Source organism: Mirounga angustirostris, unplaced genomic scaffold, assembly GCF_029215605.1.
Source record: "Mirounga angustirostris isolate CCGP_5_RB_7025 unplaced genomic scaffold, mMirAng1.0.hap1 SCAF_2, whole genome shotgun sequence".
Taxonomy (NCBI): domain Eukaryota; kingdom Metazoa; phylum Chordata; class Mammalia; order Carnivora; family Phocidae; genus Mirounga; species Mirounga angustirostris.
In genome coordinates this window covers 44500019-44516027 of record NW_026991710.1, presented here as the reverse complement: position 1 = coordinate 44516027, position 16009 = coordinate 44500019, and the positions used below count along the sequence as shown (strand labels likewise).

General features: G+C 41.7%; 1 protein-coding gene across 11 annotated transcripts in view; it reads right to left on the bottom strand.

Moving 5' to 3' along the window:
* The window catches only part of CRACD (capping protein inhibiting regulator of actin dynamics), a 252420-nt gene extending 241905 nt beyond the window's left edge, over positions 1 to 10515 (bottom strand). For all 11 annotated transcript variants that reach the window (XM_064584526.1, XM_064584524.1, XM_064584525.1 and 8 more), the window contains exons 1-2: positions 10333 to 10515; positions 9630 to 9721 (exon numbers count right to left, since the gene is read on the bottom strand). The gene's annotated coding sequence lies outside the window, so the exon portion shown is untranslated. The remainder of the gene's footprint in view (positions 1 to 9629; positions 9722 to 10332) is intronic.
* Positions 10516 to 16009: the final 5494 nt, after the last annotated feature.

Here is a 16009-nt window from a genome sequence, read left to right as displayed (position 1 = left end):
ACCCCCTCTCCATCTGTCAAAATTCTCCCCATCCTTCAAGACCCAGCTCAAATATCACTTCCTCTGTAAGCGACCTCCTTATCTTTCTTTATTCAATCCTTCTTCACCAGAATAATCACTCTGAGTTGCCATAGCATTTTGATGCATCCTAGCACACTTTAAAGTCTACCTTGTGTTTCTTCTTCACTAGACTGTGAGTCCTTCGTTTTCATATTCACTAGCCACTCCACACTGCCTGATAGAAACAGCTGGATCAGGGGGAAAAGGAGGGAATTCAGGGGAGGTGTACTACCCCTTCCATGCTCAATATGACTCCTGATGCAACAACAGCCTCCCAGCATCCCAACCGGCTGCCCCAATGACAAAGGAAAAAACTTAGTTATTGTTAAAAACGAGAGGTGACATTAAACATGACAGTACATGAAATCAGATAGTGAAATGTAGACCATAAATTATAATGCATTTGTTCTGCAACAGTGTAAAAATGCTACATTCTTAAGTTAGACTGAGACAAGGTGATTAGTATTTTTGCATTCAAGTAATCTGCACTCCCCCAACCTTTGTTCTTCTCATGCTTTACCCATGGTACCCAGCACATGGTGTGTACTCAATACATGTCTGGTGCTATAAGATAAAGTGGGTTTCCAATGACTCAGGCCGGATGGGATGTGGATGGTCATGGTACTTGTGAAAATTAATAAAAGGAGACCTCATTTAGAATGAAGTCTCGAGACCAGCAGGGGGAGCGCTCACACCCAGCACTCCTGCTCAATTTCAGGCCCAAGGGCAAGTGGCACATTGGAGGTGGATACTACTTCTACAATCCCAGCAGCCCAGCCAATGAGAGGCAGTCACAGTTCAGCCAATGAGAAACACCTCCCAACTTGCCCCTTTCCTCTATAAAAAAGCAGTCCACTGCTTTGTTCTCCAGTCTTGTCTATAGTTCTGCCATAGCTTCCATGTCCCAAACTGCATTCTCTGCTATTCCCAAATAAGCAAATCTTTTGCTGATAAAATAACTGGCACATTTATTTTTAAGGTTAACAACCTTGGGCACCTGGATGGCTCAGTTGGTTAAGCGACTGCCTTCCACTCAGGTCATGATCCTGGAGTCCCAAGATTGAGTCCCGCATTGGGCTCTCTGTTCAAGAGGGAGTCTGCTTCTCCCTTTGACCCTCCCCCCTCTCATGCTCTCTCTCTCTCATTCTCTCTCAAATAAATAAATAAAATCTAAAAAAAAAAAAGGTTAACATTCTTTTCATTAAGCTTCATACCACAGGGCACTGTTACATATTTTGGCCTACTCAAAGGTAACCATTAAGAGATTGCTATCTTGTTTTGTTTCTCTAGACCCAGGATCAACCAGGTTTTTGTAACAGACAAAAAGCATAGAAAAATGGTAATCGGGAAATCTTTTTATAAGCCAATCTTCTGGAAATAATCATGTATCTTCTTTCAACCTCCACACCACCCTTACTTAAAAAGACAAATTCCTGGGGCGCCTGGGTGGCTCAGTCAGTTAAGAGTCTGCTTTGGCTCAGGTCATGATCCCAGGGTCCTGGGATCAAGGCCCATGTCAGGCTTCCTGCTCACGGGGAGCCTGCTTCTCCCTCTGCCTCTCCCGCTCTCCCTTTGCCTCTCCCCTCTGCTCATGCTCTCTCTCTCTCTCAAATAAATAAAATCTTAAAAAAAAAACAAAGATAAATTCTTGCACATTTTTAGCTGGATGGATGTATAGATGATGAGATTAACTGAAGTGTCAGAGGTTGCCTGACAAAGTCACTGTTCACTAGCTGTCATTAGGTCACTGATAACAAACTGATGGTGTCTTAGAACTGTGTGGGCCAGAAAGAAAGACTAGATCTAAAGGTGCATAAAGTGAACATCTTTTAGATGTTAATTTGAGCTGCCTGTGCTGATTGAGAAAGCAAAAATCTCAATCAGAAATAATAAAGACAACAAATTTGGTCCTAAGGTTTTCTCCCTTTTTATCATTGCCAATTAAAGACCATAATGTTCACAAAACTGACAGAAAACCCACATTCGGGGCCATGGCTTTGTACCAGCCAACTCTGGCTAGTTCTTCCTCAACTGGCACATCAGGAGCATTCATGGTTAAGAGAGAATAACTAACAGCTCATAGCTCTTTCTTCAGAACATAGGCTAAGTAAGCAATGTCTCTTCACTTTAGCTCTTTTCCTTCCAAAAGGGGTACAGCCTGGAAATCTTGCTGCTTTGTCCATCAAGGTTCATTCAAAACTACCTGAAATTTTTATAATAAGAAATACATAGTGAAGTACCTCTTTAATGAGCACCATCTTATTTACCCAAGTTACAGCTGTTAATGTCTAATATCTTAATGCATTTTTCTCAGAAATAAAGCTATAAGACCTCTGACCTACATAGGAAGCTAAAACTGAGTCTAAACACCAACATTATAAACAAACTTTCCCTCCTATATATGAGCGCGCGCACATACACACAAATTGGCGTAACACCTAATGTACAGTGACTCAAGCACAGATCTTGCAACTTAATGATAATTGCCATGCACTAAATGGTCTTCTAATGGTTCAAAGAGTTCCATCTTCCAGAGCACCTAACCTATTAGCAAGAAGACATTACAGGCAATGGAAAGAACTCAGCTCAGTTACTTAACCTCTGAACCTTAGCCTTCTCATCTGTAAAATGAGGGGCTGGTTTAGAACAGTGCTGCCCAGTAGAATGCAAGCCACAAATGTGAGCTGCATATGCAGTTTTAAATTTTCTAGTGGGTATATTTAAAAAAGTAAAAAGAAACAGGTAAGATTAATTTTAGTAATGTTTAATTGAACCTAACATAGCTAAAATATTATTTCAACATATAGTCTATTTTGAAATTATTAATAAGGTACTTTACATTCTTTTTTCATACCAAGTATTTGAAATCTACACCACATCTCCCTTCGGACAAGCCACATTTCAAATACTCAGCAGCCACATGGACCATATGAGACAGCACAAATCCAGATGATCTTTGGTATTTCTCTTGTTATTGGAGGTAATTTCAATAAAGGGAAGAAGAGATGCGTACATCATCGGAGACTCAGAAAAACTGTAAGTGTTCCCCTGTTAAATTCAGTGAAGTTGGATCTGTAAACAACAGAGTAGGTGGTTTGATCTACTACTTGCAGATTTACCCTCTTCTCGCTACCATAGCCACCATCCTACAAACCTAAAGGGACATTAAGAACATTCAAGGAAAGTGTACAACTGCTTAATAAATGAGACTCTTAGAAAATCCTAACTAGGAAAAAACAACTGCTAAAATGAGAATTCAACAGAAATGACAAAGAAAAATAACTGACAACACGTTATCTTCCACATATTAAGATAATGCTATGAAACCAATTTGCACATGCTTTTGGGCTTGTTTCTCTAATTACTCAACATCCACTGTTCTAGGAAGAGTCATGCTGCTCCTCTCACACTGTCTTGTTTATTAGTCCCTTTGTGCTCAATGATCTGCCTTCGCCAGATGGCTAGTCTGGGTTAAGAGTACAATATGAGATCAGAGAACAAAGCAAAGCTAACTGGCCGTCCCAAGAATTGAACCTGTGACCCTGACCTCATTAACTCTAGAAAACAGTTAACCCAGCACAAACATGCCTGGGCAGCTGCATCACTAAGAGTGCCAAGAAAGTCCACTGCGTCTGTCACAACAATGCACTGGTAGAGAAAAAGTCACTCTATATTTATTAAGAACTTTTCAAAATGAAGAAAATCCTGCATGCATCATTGAAGCAGTCTGGAATTCACCAGCAGCGTCTTCTCTGCTGGATCAGTCACAAGCTTCCCTAAGAACATCAGCTGTGGCCCCTATCTAAGACCACAAATGGCTCTGTCAAGGGCATTCAGTGCACTGATGTTTCCTTTTCCAAAACAGTGATCATAGGACTATGGCCTTTCCTTTCTATGTCTGTGTGAAGAAACCACTGGTTAACAGTTATAAACCATGGGGTAACAAGAATTTTCACAGATTACATATTGAATCCAGCTTATCTCAGATTTAAATAATAACTGAATTTCTCTATTACATCCCCCCCACTGCCTGTTCCCCTTTTTCCCCCTTAGTGCCAGCCAGTCCCTCACCAGGGAGGCCAGTGGGCATCGGGGTGGATTGTTCTTGCCTTCCCTGGTAAAAGCCCGACACCTTTTTAGTAAATTGTCATTCCTTTCTTGTTACTGGGAATAATTCCTCCTAGCAGCTGCTACCTGTTTCACATCCTAACAACCTGTCTCTAATGAGCTGAGTACCTACTTCTGATTTAAATATCTCCCAGAGTGTTTCAGGGATGCAGTTTCTGTGTCTTTTCCTCAAACACTTAATATTTACTATAGTACAAGTTTTAGAAGCAAGTTTATTGAAATTTCCCCTTAAGCCTTAAAGTACGCTTTTGAAAAATTCTACAAATACCCGAAAGAGCTGGTGAAGATTTTAAAATCTGATTGAATATATTTCTGCTTTTCATTTTCACATTTCAAATGGAATCACCTTTTCACATGCAAACTTATTACAATATAAAAGCTATTACACACGGTCGGCCTGTTTGGCTTCTTAAATGTTTCTGATAACATATAACTATAAGACATTCAACATCTTTTAAAGGTTTTTACTCTGTTTTTTTATTTCCACAAAGTTACTTAAGAATTTTTTAAATTTATGGATTAAGGGGCGCCTGGGTGGCTCAGTTGGTTAAGCCACCCATGATCCCAGGGTCCTGGGATCGAGCCCCACATCGGGCTCCCTGCTCTGCGGGGAGCCTGCTTCTCCCTCTCCCACTCCCCCTGCTTGTGTTCCCTCTCTCGCTGTCTCTCTGTCAAATAAAAATAAAATCTTTAAAAATAAATAAATAAATTTATGGAATAAGAGTTTATAATCTTGCATTTCTCATATATCTGTAGAAATCACACATGTATGTAAATCTAATATATGCATATGGATCTGCCTCAAAGCCACTAGCATAAACATCTAAATTGACTGTACTCTTATCTCTAAGAATTTTCACACTGAGAGTAATAGTTCTATCATTTTGTTATACATCTAAAACTAGTAACATTGTATGTCAATTATACTTCAATTAAAAAAACAGTACAAAATGTAATGGTAACCAAGTTTAGTATCAAATTACAATTCGATAGCTGGAATGTTCCTTGATGCTCTCAGAAACTATACCAATTCACTAAGGGTCACGTGTTAGACAAAAGGAATGTTAATAAAGCATAAGATGTGAGCTTATTAAATCTGTACGCATTTCACTAGTAGCAAAACAATTTTTTGAGGGCTAACCTAAGGATGAAATCTGATATCCAAAAATAAATAAAGCAATATATTCACTTTTATCTAATCTTAACAGAAAACGAAGACTAATGAACAGAAACATACAGATTTTCAAACCAAATAAACCATGAAACTGCTGTTCTTTGTCTAATATATCATGATCTACACAAACTCTGATTTTAAAATTATCAAATTTGAAAAAACTCACCCTAATTCAACAAATAAACTGTTCAAACATCGAGTTAAAAGTTAAAAGCTCCATGCACAGAGACACTCTAATGCAAAAGCAGGAGCATATTCCTATACTTAAAGGTAGAGAAGATACTTAAGCACCCGGTAATCATCTCGTTAGTACACTCCTACATGTCCACAGCAATAGGCAGACCAGTTATAAGAGTCTGAATCTAGAAGATGCAAGTGTGAAAGAAACAGTGAAATCTGCTTTTCCACTGTCATTTAAAATCACCTATTTGTAAATTCTAAGTACTATTTATAAAATATATTCCCTTACAACATGCTTTAATTCTTCCTGACGATAGTTTTAAAAGAGGAAAGTCCCAAAAACCAAAAAATTAAAATTGAAATACTGCTAAAAATTAAGAAACACTTGCAAAGGGCGCCTGGGTGGCTCAGTCGTTAAGCGTCTGCCTTCGGCTCAGGTCATGATCCCAGGGTCCTGGGATCGAGTCCCGCATTGGGCTCCCTGCTCGGCAGGAAGTCTGCTTCTCCCTCTCCCACTCCCCCTGCTTGTGTTCCTGCTCTCGCTATCTCTCTCTCTGTCAAATAAATAAATAAAATTTAAAAAAAAAAAACCACTTGCAAAGAACTGAAATTAAAAAAAAAAAATTTAATAGGGCGGTTAGTTGTGCTTCCTTATATGTACTTTACAAAATCAATACTTTTACTGCCCGGTGAGTTTGAGACAAATCAATATACTTTAAAATACTCTTTGTGGCTCTTAAGTCTTCATTTTGTGCCTTAACAAAAGCTGACATTCATTCGTAATGAAGTCTTTTCATAGTTACACAGCTATTTCATGTCTCTTTTGAAGACATATTAAACCTTTGGGTGCTCAATAAAACTGACCAATTAATTGACTCTATCGTAAAAACCCGAGAAGCTATTCCCAAATATTTACAACAAAGAACAGCCAAAGTCAAAATGAGTTACTAGTCTACCCAATATGTTTTCTTACTTTACTAAGTTGAAAATTTTCTTCAAATGGGTCCTTTCAAAGCAAACTACAAAAGACGTACCACAAGGGGTAAATTCTTGATACTGCCATTCAAATTTACATAAAAAGAATGATAGATCTACAGCAATCACTGTGACAGAATATCGGAACAGGGTAAGACAGCAGAGAACTCTGGGGTCAAACAGAACTCAGTATGAGTTCTTGCTTCATCTCTACTAACTTTATGACCCTGGGCAAGTTAATAAAACCTCTCTGGGTCTTAATCTCAATTATCAAATGGAAACACAGGGCCAAATTACAGGCTGTTGTGAGCCCTAAATTAGATAACATATATAAATAGACTGCTTAGCACAGTACCTAGATCATGATACTCAATAAATGACTGTAATTACTATGAAATATTTAAGAATCTATTTTCAGTTTAATAATACTTCCAAATGATGTAGATGATTAAAAGGAAAAATGTAAAGATTCAATAAAAGATTTTTCTTTCATTTAACTTGATCATCCTGTACATGAATGCTTTTCAAACTTCAGGTCCTACCCATTAATGGAATCTGAAATCATTCAGTGGTTCTTAACCAGCATTTTTAAGTAAGATAGAATAAAAATATAAGAATGAATTGCACATAGGAAGTTTAAGCTTGATTCATGAATTTCTTTTAAACATATTTGTAATGTGTCTGTACACTGGATGGCAACATAAAATTCACCTCTTACTGTGCCAAAAAAAAAAAAATTAAAAGCCACTGCTTTAAGGGCGCCTGGGTGGCTTAGTCAGTTGAACATCAGACTCTTGGTTTCGGCTGGGGCATGATCTCGGGGTCATGAGATGGAGCCCTGTCTGGGGCTCCCCGCTTGGCAAGAAGTCTGCTTGAGATTCTTTCCCCTTCCTTCTCCTTCCCTCTCTGCTCCTCCCGACCCCTCGCACGTGCGCTCTCTCGCTCTAAAATAAATAAATAAAATCTTTTTTTAAATAAATAAATAAAAGCCACTGCTTTACATTATAATAGTGGGAATAAAAATAATTAGTTGACACTGAATGCTTTGTTTGTGCTATGCACATACATGATTTCACTTGATCCTTGATTTCACTTGATCCAAGATAGGTACTATGATTTCCACCATTTTACAGATGAGGAAACTGAGACTTAGAGATATTTAGTCACTTGCCAAAGATGCAGTGCTGGCAACTTGTTAATCCAGGGTTCAAATTTAGTCACCTGACTCTAGAACTTGCACATTTAACCATTTCAGTAACTACTAGGTTGTAAAATATAAGTTTTCCTTATATAAAAGTTATTCAAAAGTTTGACTTTCATGAAGCCTAATTTGAGAGTGATTTTCTGGAGTACACTATATCTTGAAAAAGGCAGTGTGGTTCAGAGGTGAAAACACTAGGCATGAGATCCAGCTTCTGTCCCTGGTATTGCTGCTTCAGTGGCAAAGAGTTGGCAAGTCATTTAATCTCACCGTGTCTGGATTTCCTCACCTACAAAACAGGAGTGATAATATCTGGCCTGCCTTCCCATAGGCCATTGTGAGAAAGCACATGTACATACAACAAGTGAAATGCTTCAGCGTGCTACGCAGTTATCTGAGATGATCATTAATACCACCCAAGGGGCCCCATTCTTTATAGAAACATACATCAAAAAAGATCAAAAAAGGAAGGTCACCAGGCTTTTATAAACTATATGTGGAAACACTGTGCACAATTTTGACACACAGGAGGCCTTCAGTAATTGTTCATTAAACTAAAAGAAGCAAATCAATTCAATCTGCATGCATGTTGTATCCATTTTTATTTTTCATTAATTCATTCCTTCCGTAACTATTTATTGAACACCTACTATAAGCCACGTTAGAAATGTGGACTACAAAAAAAGACTATCAACTGTCCCTTACCCTGGAGAATTTCATATTAATTTCAATTAATTTTTGTAAAATACTTCTTCATCCAGCAATAATAGCTTACATTTATTATAGTGTGTTACAGTTTAGAAAAAAATACACGGTAGCTTTTGTTTCCTGCACCAAATGCCTAAGTATGTCAAGTCAGTATTACTATTTTCTTGACTCCAAATTTAGTGCTAAGTACTAAATCTTTTTTTTTTTTTTTTAAGATTTTATCCATTTATTTGACAGAGAGAAACACAGCGAGAGAGGGAACACAAGCAGGGGGAGTGGGAGAGGGAGAAGCAGGCTTCCCGCTGAGCAGGGAGCTTGATCCCAGGCCCCTGGGATCATGACCTGAGCCAAAGGCAGACGCTTAACGACTGAGCCACCCAGGCGCCCCAGTACTAAATCTTTAGAGTGAAAGTTTCTCAGTGTCAGAGATGACTGTAAAAATAAGGTTTTGAAGAAAATACATTTTAATACTGGAAAGGGGCAATCTAGTAGCACGATTTTTTCCCTTCCCATTTCTGAGTTGAAGTAATCCATATCACCTACAGAAGATGCATTTTTCTTTTAAAAACCTGCCTTTGAAATTTCTTTTCTTACAGGCAACTTTCTGTTGAATATATTGAACTAGGATTCAGTTTTCTCATAGAATAAAGGAGGCAGTAGTGAAGGTGTATTTCCCTTGTTGACATTTTAAAATAACTCAAAACTGATCGTTGTATTCGGATTCCCGAGTCACATACAATACCAAATAATTGTTAGGCATTTTATATATAATTCAACAACTAAGATAGGTGATTTTTACAGGTGAACATCGATTTACTGACAACTTAATGAATTGAAATTTGCTACAAGATATTTACTAAGAACCGTTTACTAAAATTGCCTTATCCTTTGTATTCTAACCACTCCCTCTCCATCACCACCACCCCCAACATTCTCACACTCCCTCACCTACACCAGATCAGTTTCCAGGCCATTATTCGTAAAACCATATTAAAATTTCACAACACATGGTCCTAGTTACTAGGTTCCCCCCCCTCCCCTCCACCTACTGAGTCGATATGTCTTTATATATACATTCTTTCTTAAAAATCCAGAATTCAGAAAACATTACGATGCCTCTTTTCTGAGAACAACAAACATAAAATGTAAACGTCTGCCCTTCTGCTTACTGATAACCATGAATAAAAGCCATACCCCACCTACCGTATCCGTAGGGTTAGGAGGTCCAATCTCACCACTACAGACCTCTGCAAGAAATGACGGTTACAGGACCAGGAAAACCATCGCAAGAACGCCTGGGAGAAGATAAGGAAAACACATTTTACACCACTGGCAGTGTGCAGTCTCCCGGCTCCAGCCCTTGGTAAACAGGGAGAACCTTTGTCTTGCCTCAGCCATCAAACTGGTGGCTCATCAGAATTGGGGCAACAAGAGTTTGTGCGAAATGGCTTGGCAGAGGTTAAACAAAGCAATGCAGCTCCGGCGTGGGGAGAGGGCTGAGCACGGTCGGCGTCTGAGATCCCAGACGGCGAGGTCTCGCAGCAGGCACCCGACCCCGGGACCCCGGGACAGGATGCCGCTGCGCGGGAAGGAGAAAGGGAATTAGAAGGTCCCACGCTCTCGGCAAGTTCCCGGGGCGCAGCCCGTCCGCAGGTTCCCTCGCGTGAGATCCAAAGCGGCGCACACCCAGCGCCGGTTCCTCGGGGAGGGTCCCTACCGTACCCGCGGGGACACCGCCCCAAAGTCCCCGGGGCGGCCACGCCGAGCCCACGTCCCCAGGGCAAGGGCAAGGTCGGGAATCCCGGGGCGTCGCGGGGGCGCAGCCTGGGGGATCGCGAGCGCAGGGGAGAAGCCCGCCCGCTGCCCCCATTGTCTGGCTCCGGCCGCGGGCCGACAGGGCGCTCACCTGAGTCTCCGCCTGGTGCCGTGGCTGGCGGAGCGACTGGACGGCGACCGGCGGTCCCGTGCGGGCGGCGGACGCGAGCGAGCCGGCGGCTGCCCCGCGGCACCGGCAGCCTCCACAGCAGCACCGGCAGCGCACCCGCCCATCAGGCGGCCGCGGCCTCCATTGCTCTCCCCGCCGCCGCCACCGCGCGGCACTGCGCGCCCAGCCCCGCGCGGCGTGGTCACGTGTCCCGCCGGCGCCTCGGGCGCTCGGACCCGCGCCGCCGCCCCGCCCGGCTTCGCCCCGAAGCGCCGGCAGCCGCCTGGCACTGGGCGCCCGAGCTCTCGCGCCCGCCGGGAAGGGCGCGCATCGGACAGCTCCCCTCCCTGGAGGTGCCCAGGCACCGCGAGCCGGCCGAGCGAAGGGCGTGGGATTGATGAAAGCCTTCCCGGCACTGCAGGGGATGGCTCGAGGGACCACCCAACGCCTGGGGTCTAAGGGTGCTGGCGGGGGGCGGGGGGGGCTCGCAGGGAGGCTCGAGTGGGGGCAGAACCCGGGACCGTCAGTCATGACCCCGCGACAGGCAAAGCCGCTCCCTGGTACCTGGGCGGGCCAGAGACTAATGGGAGCCACCGGGACTCCAGAGGGAGCTTCCCCCGCAGAGCCCCAGCAGTGAGAGCGAGCACTGGGACTCCTGGAAGTCAAACAAGTTGAAAGATGCCCCGCAGAAATAGAAAGGCTCAAAATTGCTTTGCTGAGCCTCTGTACATCAGAACAGAGTGACATTGACGTTGGGCATTATTGTCCCCAGCCATAATGAAATTAAAGATTGAGTTTGATATTTTAAGGAAAATATGTTAACTTTTCATTTTGTGGCCTAACTGGAAACACTAAGACTCTTTCTCCATACTTTTTGCTATGACTGTTTTCAATGGAACTCGGCAATCATTTTCTAGTGATCTTTTCCTTCACCATGCATGCAAAGATGCTAAAAGTAATTCAGTATCATTATTAGTCAGGAAATTGGAAACAAAGTAAAAAAATCCTCTGTGACAAAAGATGATAGGTCGGGCTTCCTGTTCAGCGGGGAAGCTGCTTCTCCCTCTTCCTCTGCCCCTCCTCCCTGCTAGGTGCTCTGTCTTTCTCTCTCTCTCTCTCTAATAAATAAATAAATAAAATCTTTAAAGATAACAGGTAACCCTCAGAGGTACTCAATATTCTTCCCATCGAGCAGAGAGCCTGATGCGGGGCTTGATCCCAGGACCCTGGGATGATGACCTGAGCCAAAGGCAGATGCCCAAGCACTGAGCCACCCAGGTGCCCCAAGAGTAAACTTTGATCCTGGGAGAACCTAGTGCATGTTGCTTTATCCAACTGGGGTTTTTTTTTTTTTTTTTAAGATTTTATTTATTTTTTTGACAGAGAGAGACACAGTCAGAGAGGGAACACAAGCAGGGGGAATGGGAGAGGGAGAAGCAGGCTTCCCACGGAGCAGGGAGCCCGATGCGGGACTCGATCCCAGGACCCCGGGATCATGACCTGAGCCGAAGGCAGACGCCCAACCGACTGAGCCATCCAGGCGCCCCCAACTGGGTTTTTTTTAAATAAATATTTTAATTACCAGCATAAAATATGGTTGTGTGTTTTTGTGAATATAGGTAAAATCCAGTTGTTCAGTGCTTGCATATTCTAATTGATGTCTGCTTTATTCCAAGTAAGCATAATGAAGAATTTTACAAGGGGCTGAGCAAGTGCCTTCTGATTTGAGAATCACTATATTGTACACCTGAAACTAACACTGTATGTTAACTATACTGGAATCGAAAAAAAAAAAAATCTTTCTGATTTGATCCAGTAGCACTAGGACTTCTCAGAGCCAAAAATTAAATCTGTGTAGGACATATAACAGATCTTTTTCTTGACATATTTAGTCTTGCCAACTACATGAAAACATACTCTATAAAAATTCAAATTTGCACTAATCAAGTGTAGATCTACTATCTTTTAAATTTGCAGGGCAAGATACCCCAAATTACACAGCCTTCAAATATTGAAAGAGTTCTAGAGAATTTAATGCTCATGATAGAGCCTTCTAGTTGGACTTTGTGTCTCAGGGGCCTCAGAAATCAGAAGCTATCGGGCACCACTTTTGACAGGTGCTTTTCTTTCCCTCACTTTTCAAACACATTGGCTCTTACTACTTTAGAGTAAGTAAACACTTACTTTACTGTAAGTAAAGCAAACCGGGTATCAGCCCATTATTCCACTTTTGAAATAACTGCCTTTCAGTTAAGATAGATTTTCAGAGACCATAATATAATACAAAAGATGAAGAACGTTAGGAATTTTTAAAAATATTTAACAACTCACTGTTGTATCGGGGGTGTGGAAAGGATGTGAGAAAGAGATGATATAGTTAAATCAGTAGTTCTCAATTGTGGGGAATTTTGCCCTCTGGGAGACATTTGGCAGTGTCTGGAGACATTTTTGGTTGTCACAACTGATTAGCAGGCACCACCACGGGCATCTAGTGGGGAGAGGCCAGAGATGCTGCAAACATCCTGCAATGCACAGGACAGCGCCCTTAACCACTCATTATCTAGTCCAAAATGTCAGTAGTGCCAAGGTTAAGAAACCCTCGGTTAGACCATGGACTCCCGACGCCTCTTGATTCTGTACTCCCGCATGCCTGCTTGTCAATCCTTTCCCTCTATACTAACATCGAATTTTCTTAGTGCTCAGTAAAGGAGTACAATAACAAAATCTTTCACTGTGTGGAGAGACTAATGAACTGAGTGGGACAAAAAATAATTGTGCAAACGAAAGTCATATGGATAATAAATAAAGACAAAAGATAGGAAAAAGCTAAGGTAGTAGAAATATTAGGGTGTAGGAGGATCTTAACTGTCCCTTGCAACTTTTTCAGAGCCCTCTTGTGTCTGCCCAATAGCCTTGACCTCCAAAGTGAGAAAATTGACGTGTATCATCATTTTGAAAGTTTCCGTTAATCAGGCATAAGGTAACTAATTACCTCCTGACCACTCCAGGGGATGAGCTGTTGTGAATATTCAGAATTTATTGTGAGCGAGGTGGGCTTATTTAAATGGCTCGGAGGGTAGGCAATAACTCCTGGGATGGGGTGGGAAATCAGAACGCTTATCCTATCCATTGTATTGACTTTCTGTCTCTCTGCATGGGTCTGTCATTCAACTAGACACTTCATCAAAACTGTAAAATGGGGATAACTGTTGTATCTCACATATCTAACATCTGAATAAAAAGTTATGAGGGTATTCGGGGCGCCTGGGTGGCTCAGTCGTTAAGCATCTGCCTTCGGCTCAGGTCATGATCCCAGGGTCCTGGGATTGAGCCCCGCATCAGGACCCCTGCTCCGCGGGAAGCCTGCTTCTCCCTCTTCCACTCCCCCTGCTTGGGTTCCCTCTCTCGCTGTGTTTCCCTCTCTGTCAAATAAATAAATAAAAATCTTTAAAAAAAAAAAAGGGCGCCTGGGTGGTTCAGTCGGTTAAGTGACTGCCTTCTGCTCAGGTCATGATCCTGGAGTCCCAGGATCAAGTCCCGCATTTGGCTCCCTGCTCGGCGGGGAGTCTGCTTCTCCCTCTGACCCTCCTCCCTCTCGTGCTCTCTGTCTCTCATTCTTTCTCTCACAAATAAATAAATAAAATCTTAAAAAAAAAAATCTTAAAAAAAAAAGTTATGAGGGTATCTAAAAATAAAGTAATAGGTGCGTATACTAGGCAAATATTAATTTTTAAAAAGCCATATGGGACACCTGGATATCCAGATGCAAAAGAATGAAGCTGGACAACTATCTCACAGCATTTACAAAAATTAATTCAAAATGGATCATAAACTTAAAGGTAAGAGTTAAATTATAGAACTCTTAGGAAAAAACATAAGAGTAAATTTTTACATCCCTGAGTCAGACAATAGTTTCTTAGATGACACCCAAAAGCACAAGCAACAACAAAAAAATAAAATTAAACTACATCAAAATTAAAAATTTTTGTGCTACAAATGATACCATCGAGAGAGTAAAAATATATTTGAAAATCATATGTCTGATAAAGGGACTTGTATACAGAACATATAAAGAACTCATACGACTCAATAATTAAAAAGGCAAACATCCAGGGGTGCCCGGGTGGCTTAGTCACTTTAGTGTCTGCCTTCAGCTCAGGGTGTGAGCCTGGGGTCCTGGGATTGAACCCCGTGTGGTGCTCCCTGCTCGCCGGAGAGTCTGCTTCTCCCTCTCCTTCTGCCCCTCCCCCTGCACTCTCTCTCTCTCAAATAAATAAATTAAAAATCTTTAAAAAAAAAAAAGGCAAACATCCTAATTTTAAAATGAGCAAAGGATCTAAATAGATATTTCTCCAATGAAGATACACAAATAACCAATAAGAAAATGAAAAGATGCTCAACACCATTAACTATCAGGCATATGCAAATCAAAATCACAATGAAATACCTATTAAGATAGCTATAATAAAAAATATAATAACGTGTTGGTGAGACTGTACAAAAATTGGAACCCTCATACATTGCTGGTGATGATGTAAGATGGTGCAGCCACTTTAGGAAACAATTGGCAGTTCCTTACAATGTTAAATATGGAGTTGTCATGTGGCCCAGCAATTCCACTCCAAAGTATACACTCAAGAGAAATGAAAACATATCCATACAAAACATGTACATGAATGTTTATGGCCGAAAAGTGGAAACAATCCAAATGTCCATCAACTGATGAATAGATCGAACAAAATGTGCTATTAGCCATACAATGGAATATTATTTGGCCATTAAAAGAAATGAAATACTGATACATGATACTGCATGGATGAACCCTGAAAACCTTATGCTAAGTAAAAGAAGCCAGACATAGAGGTCCACATATTGTATGATTCCATTTATACCAAATTAACCTGTATGACAGGTTAATCTATAGAGACAGTAATAGATTCATGGTTGGAGAAGGAAAGTTGGGGGGAAATGGTGAGTAACTCTTCGTATGAGGTTTCTTTGGGGGGTTGATGAAAATGTTCTAAAATTGATTGTGGTAAGGGTTGCACAGCTCTGTGAATATAATAAAAATCATTAAATCATACAATTTGGGTGGCTCAGGTGGTTAGGTGTCTGACTTCGGCTCAGGTCATGATCTCAGGTCCTGGGATCGAGTCTGACTTCAGACTCCCTGCTCAGTGGGAAGTCTGCTTCTCTCTCTCTCCCTCTGCCCCTCCACCCCACTCATGCTCTCTCTCTCTCTCATTAGCTCGCTCTATCTCAAATAAATAAATAAATAAAATTTTTAAAAAGATTTTATTTATTTATTTGACAGAGAGATAGACAGAAGAGCACAAGCAGAGGGAGTGGCAGAGGGAGAGGGAGAAGCAGGCTCTGCACTGAGCAGGGAACCCGATGCGGGACTCGATCCCAGGACCCTGAGATCATGACCTGAGCCGAAGGCAGACGCTTAACCATCTGAGCCACTCAGGCGCCCATAAATAAAATCTTTTAAAAAATAATAAAAATAGGGGCGCCTGGGTGGCTCAGTCATTAAGCATCTGCCTTCGGCTCAGGTCATGATCCCAGGGTCCTGGGATCAAGCCCTGCATCGGGCTCCCTGCTCAGCGGGAAGCCTGCTTCTCCCTCTCTCATTCCCCCTGCTTGTGTTCCCTCTCTC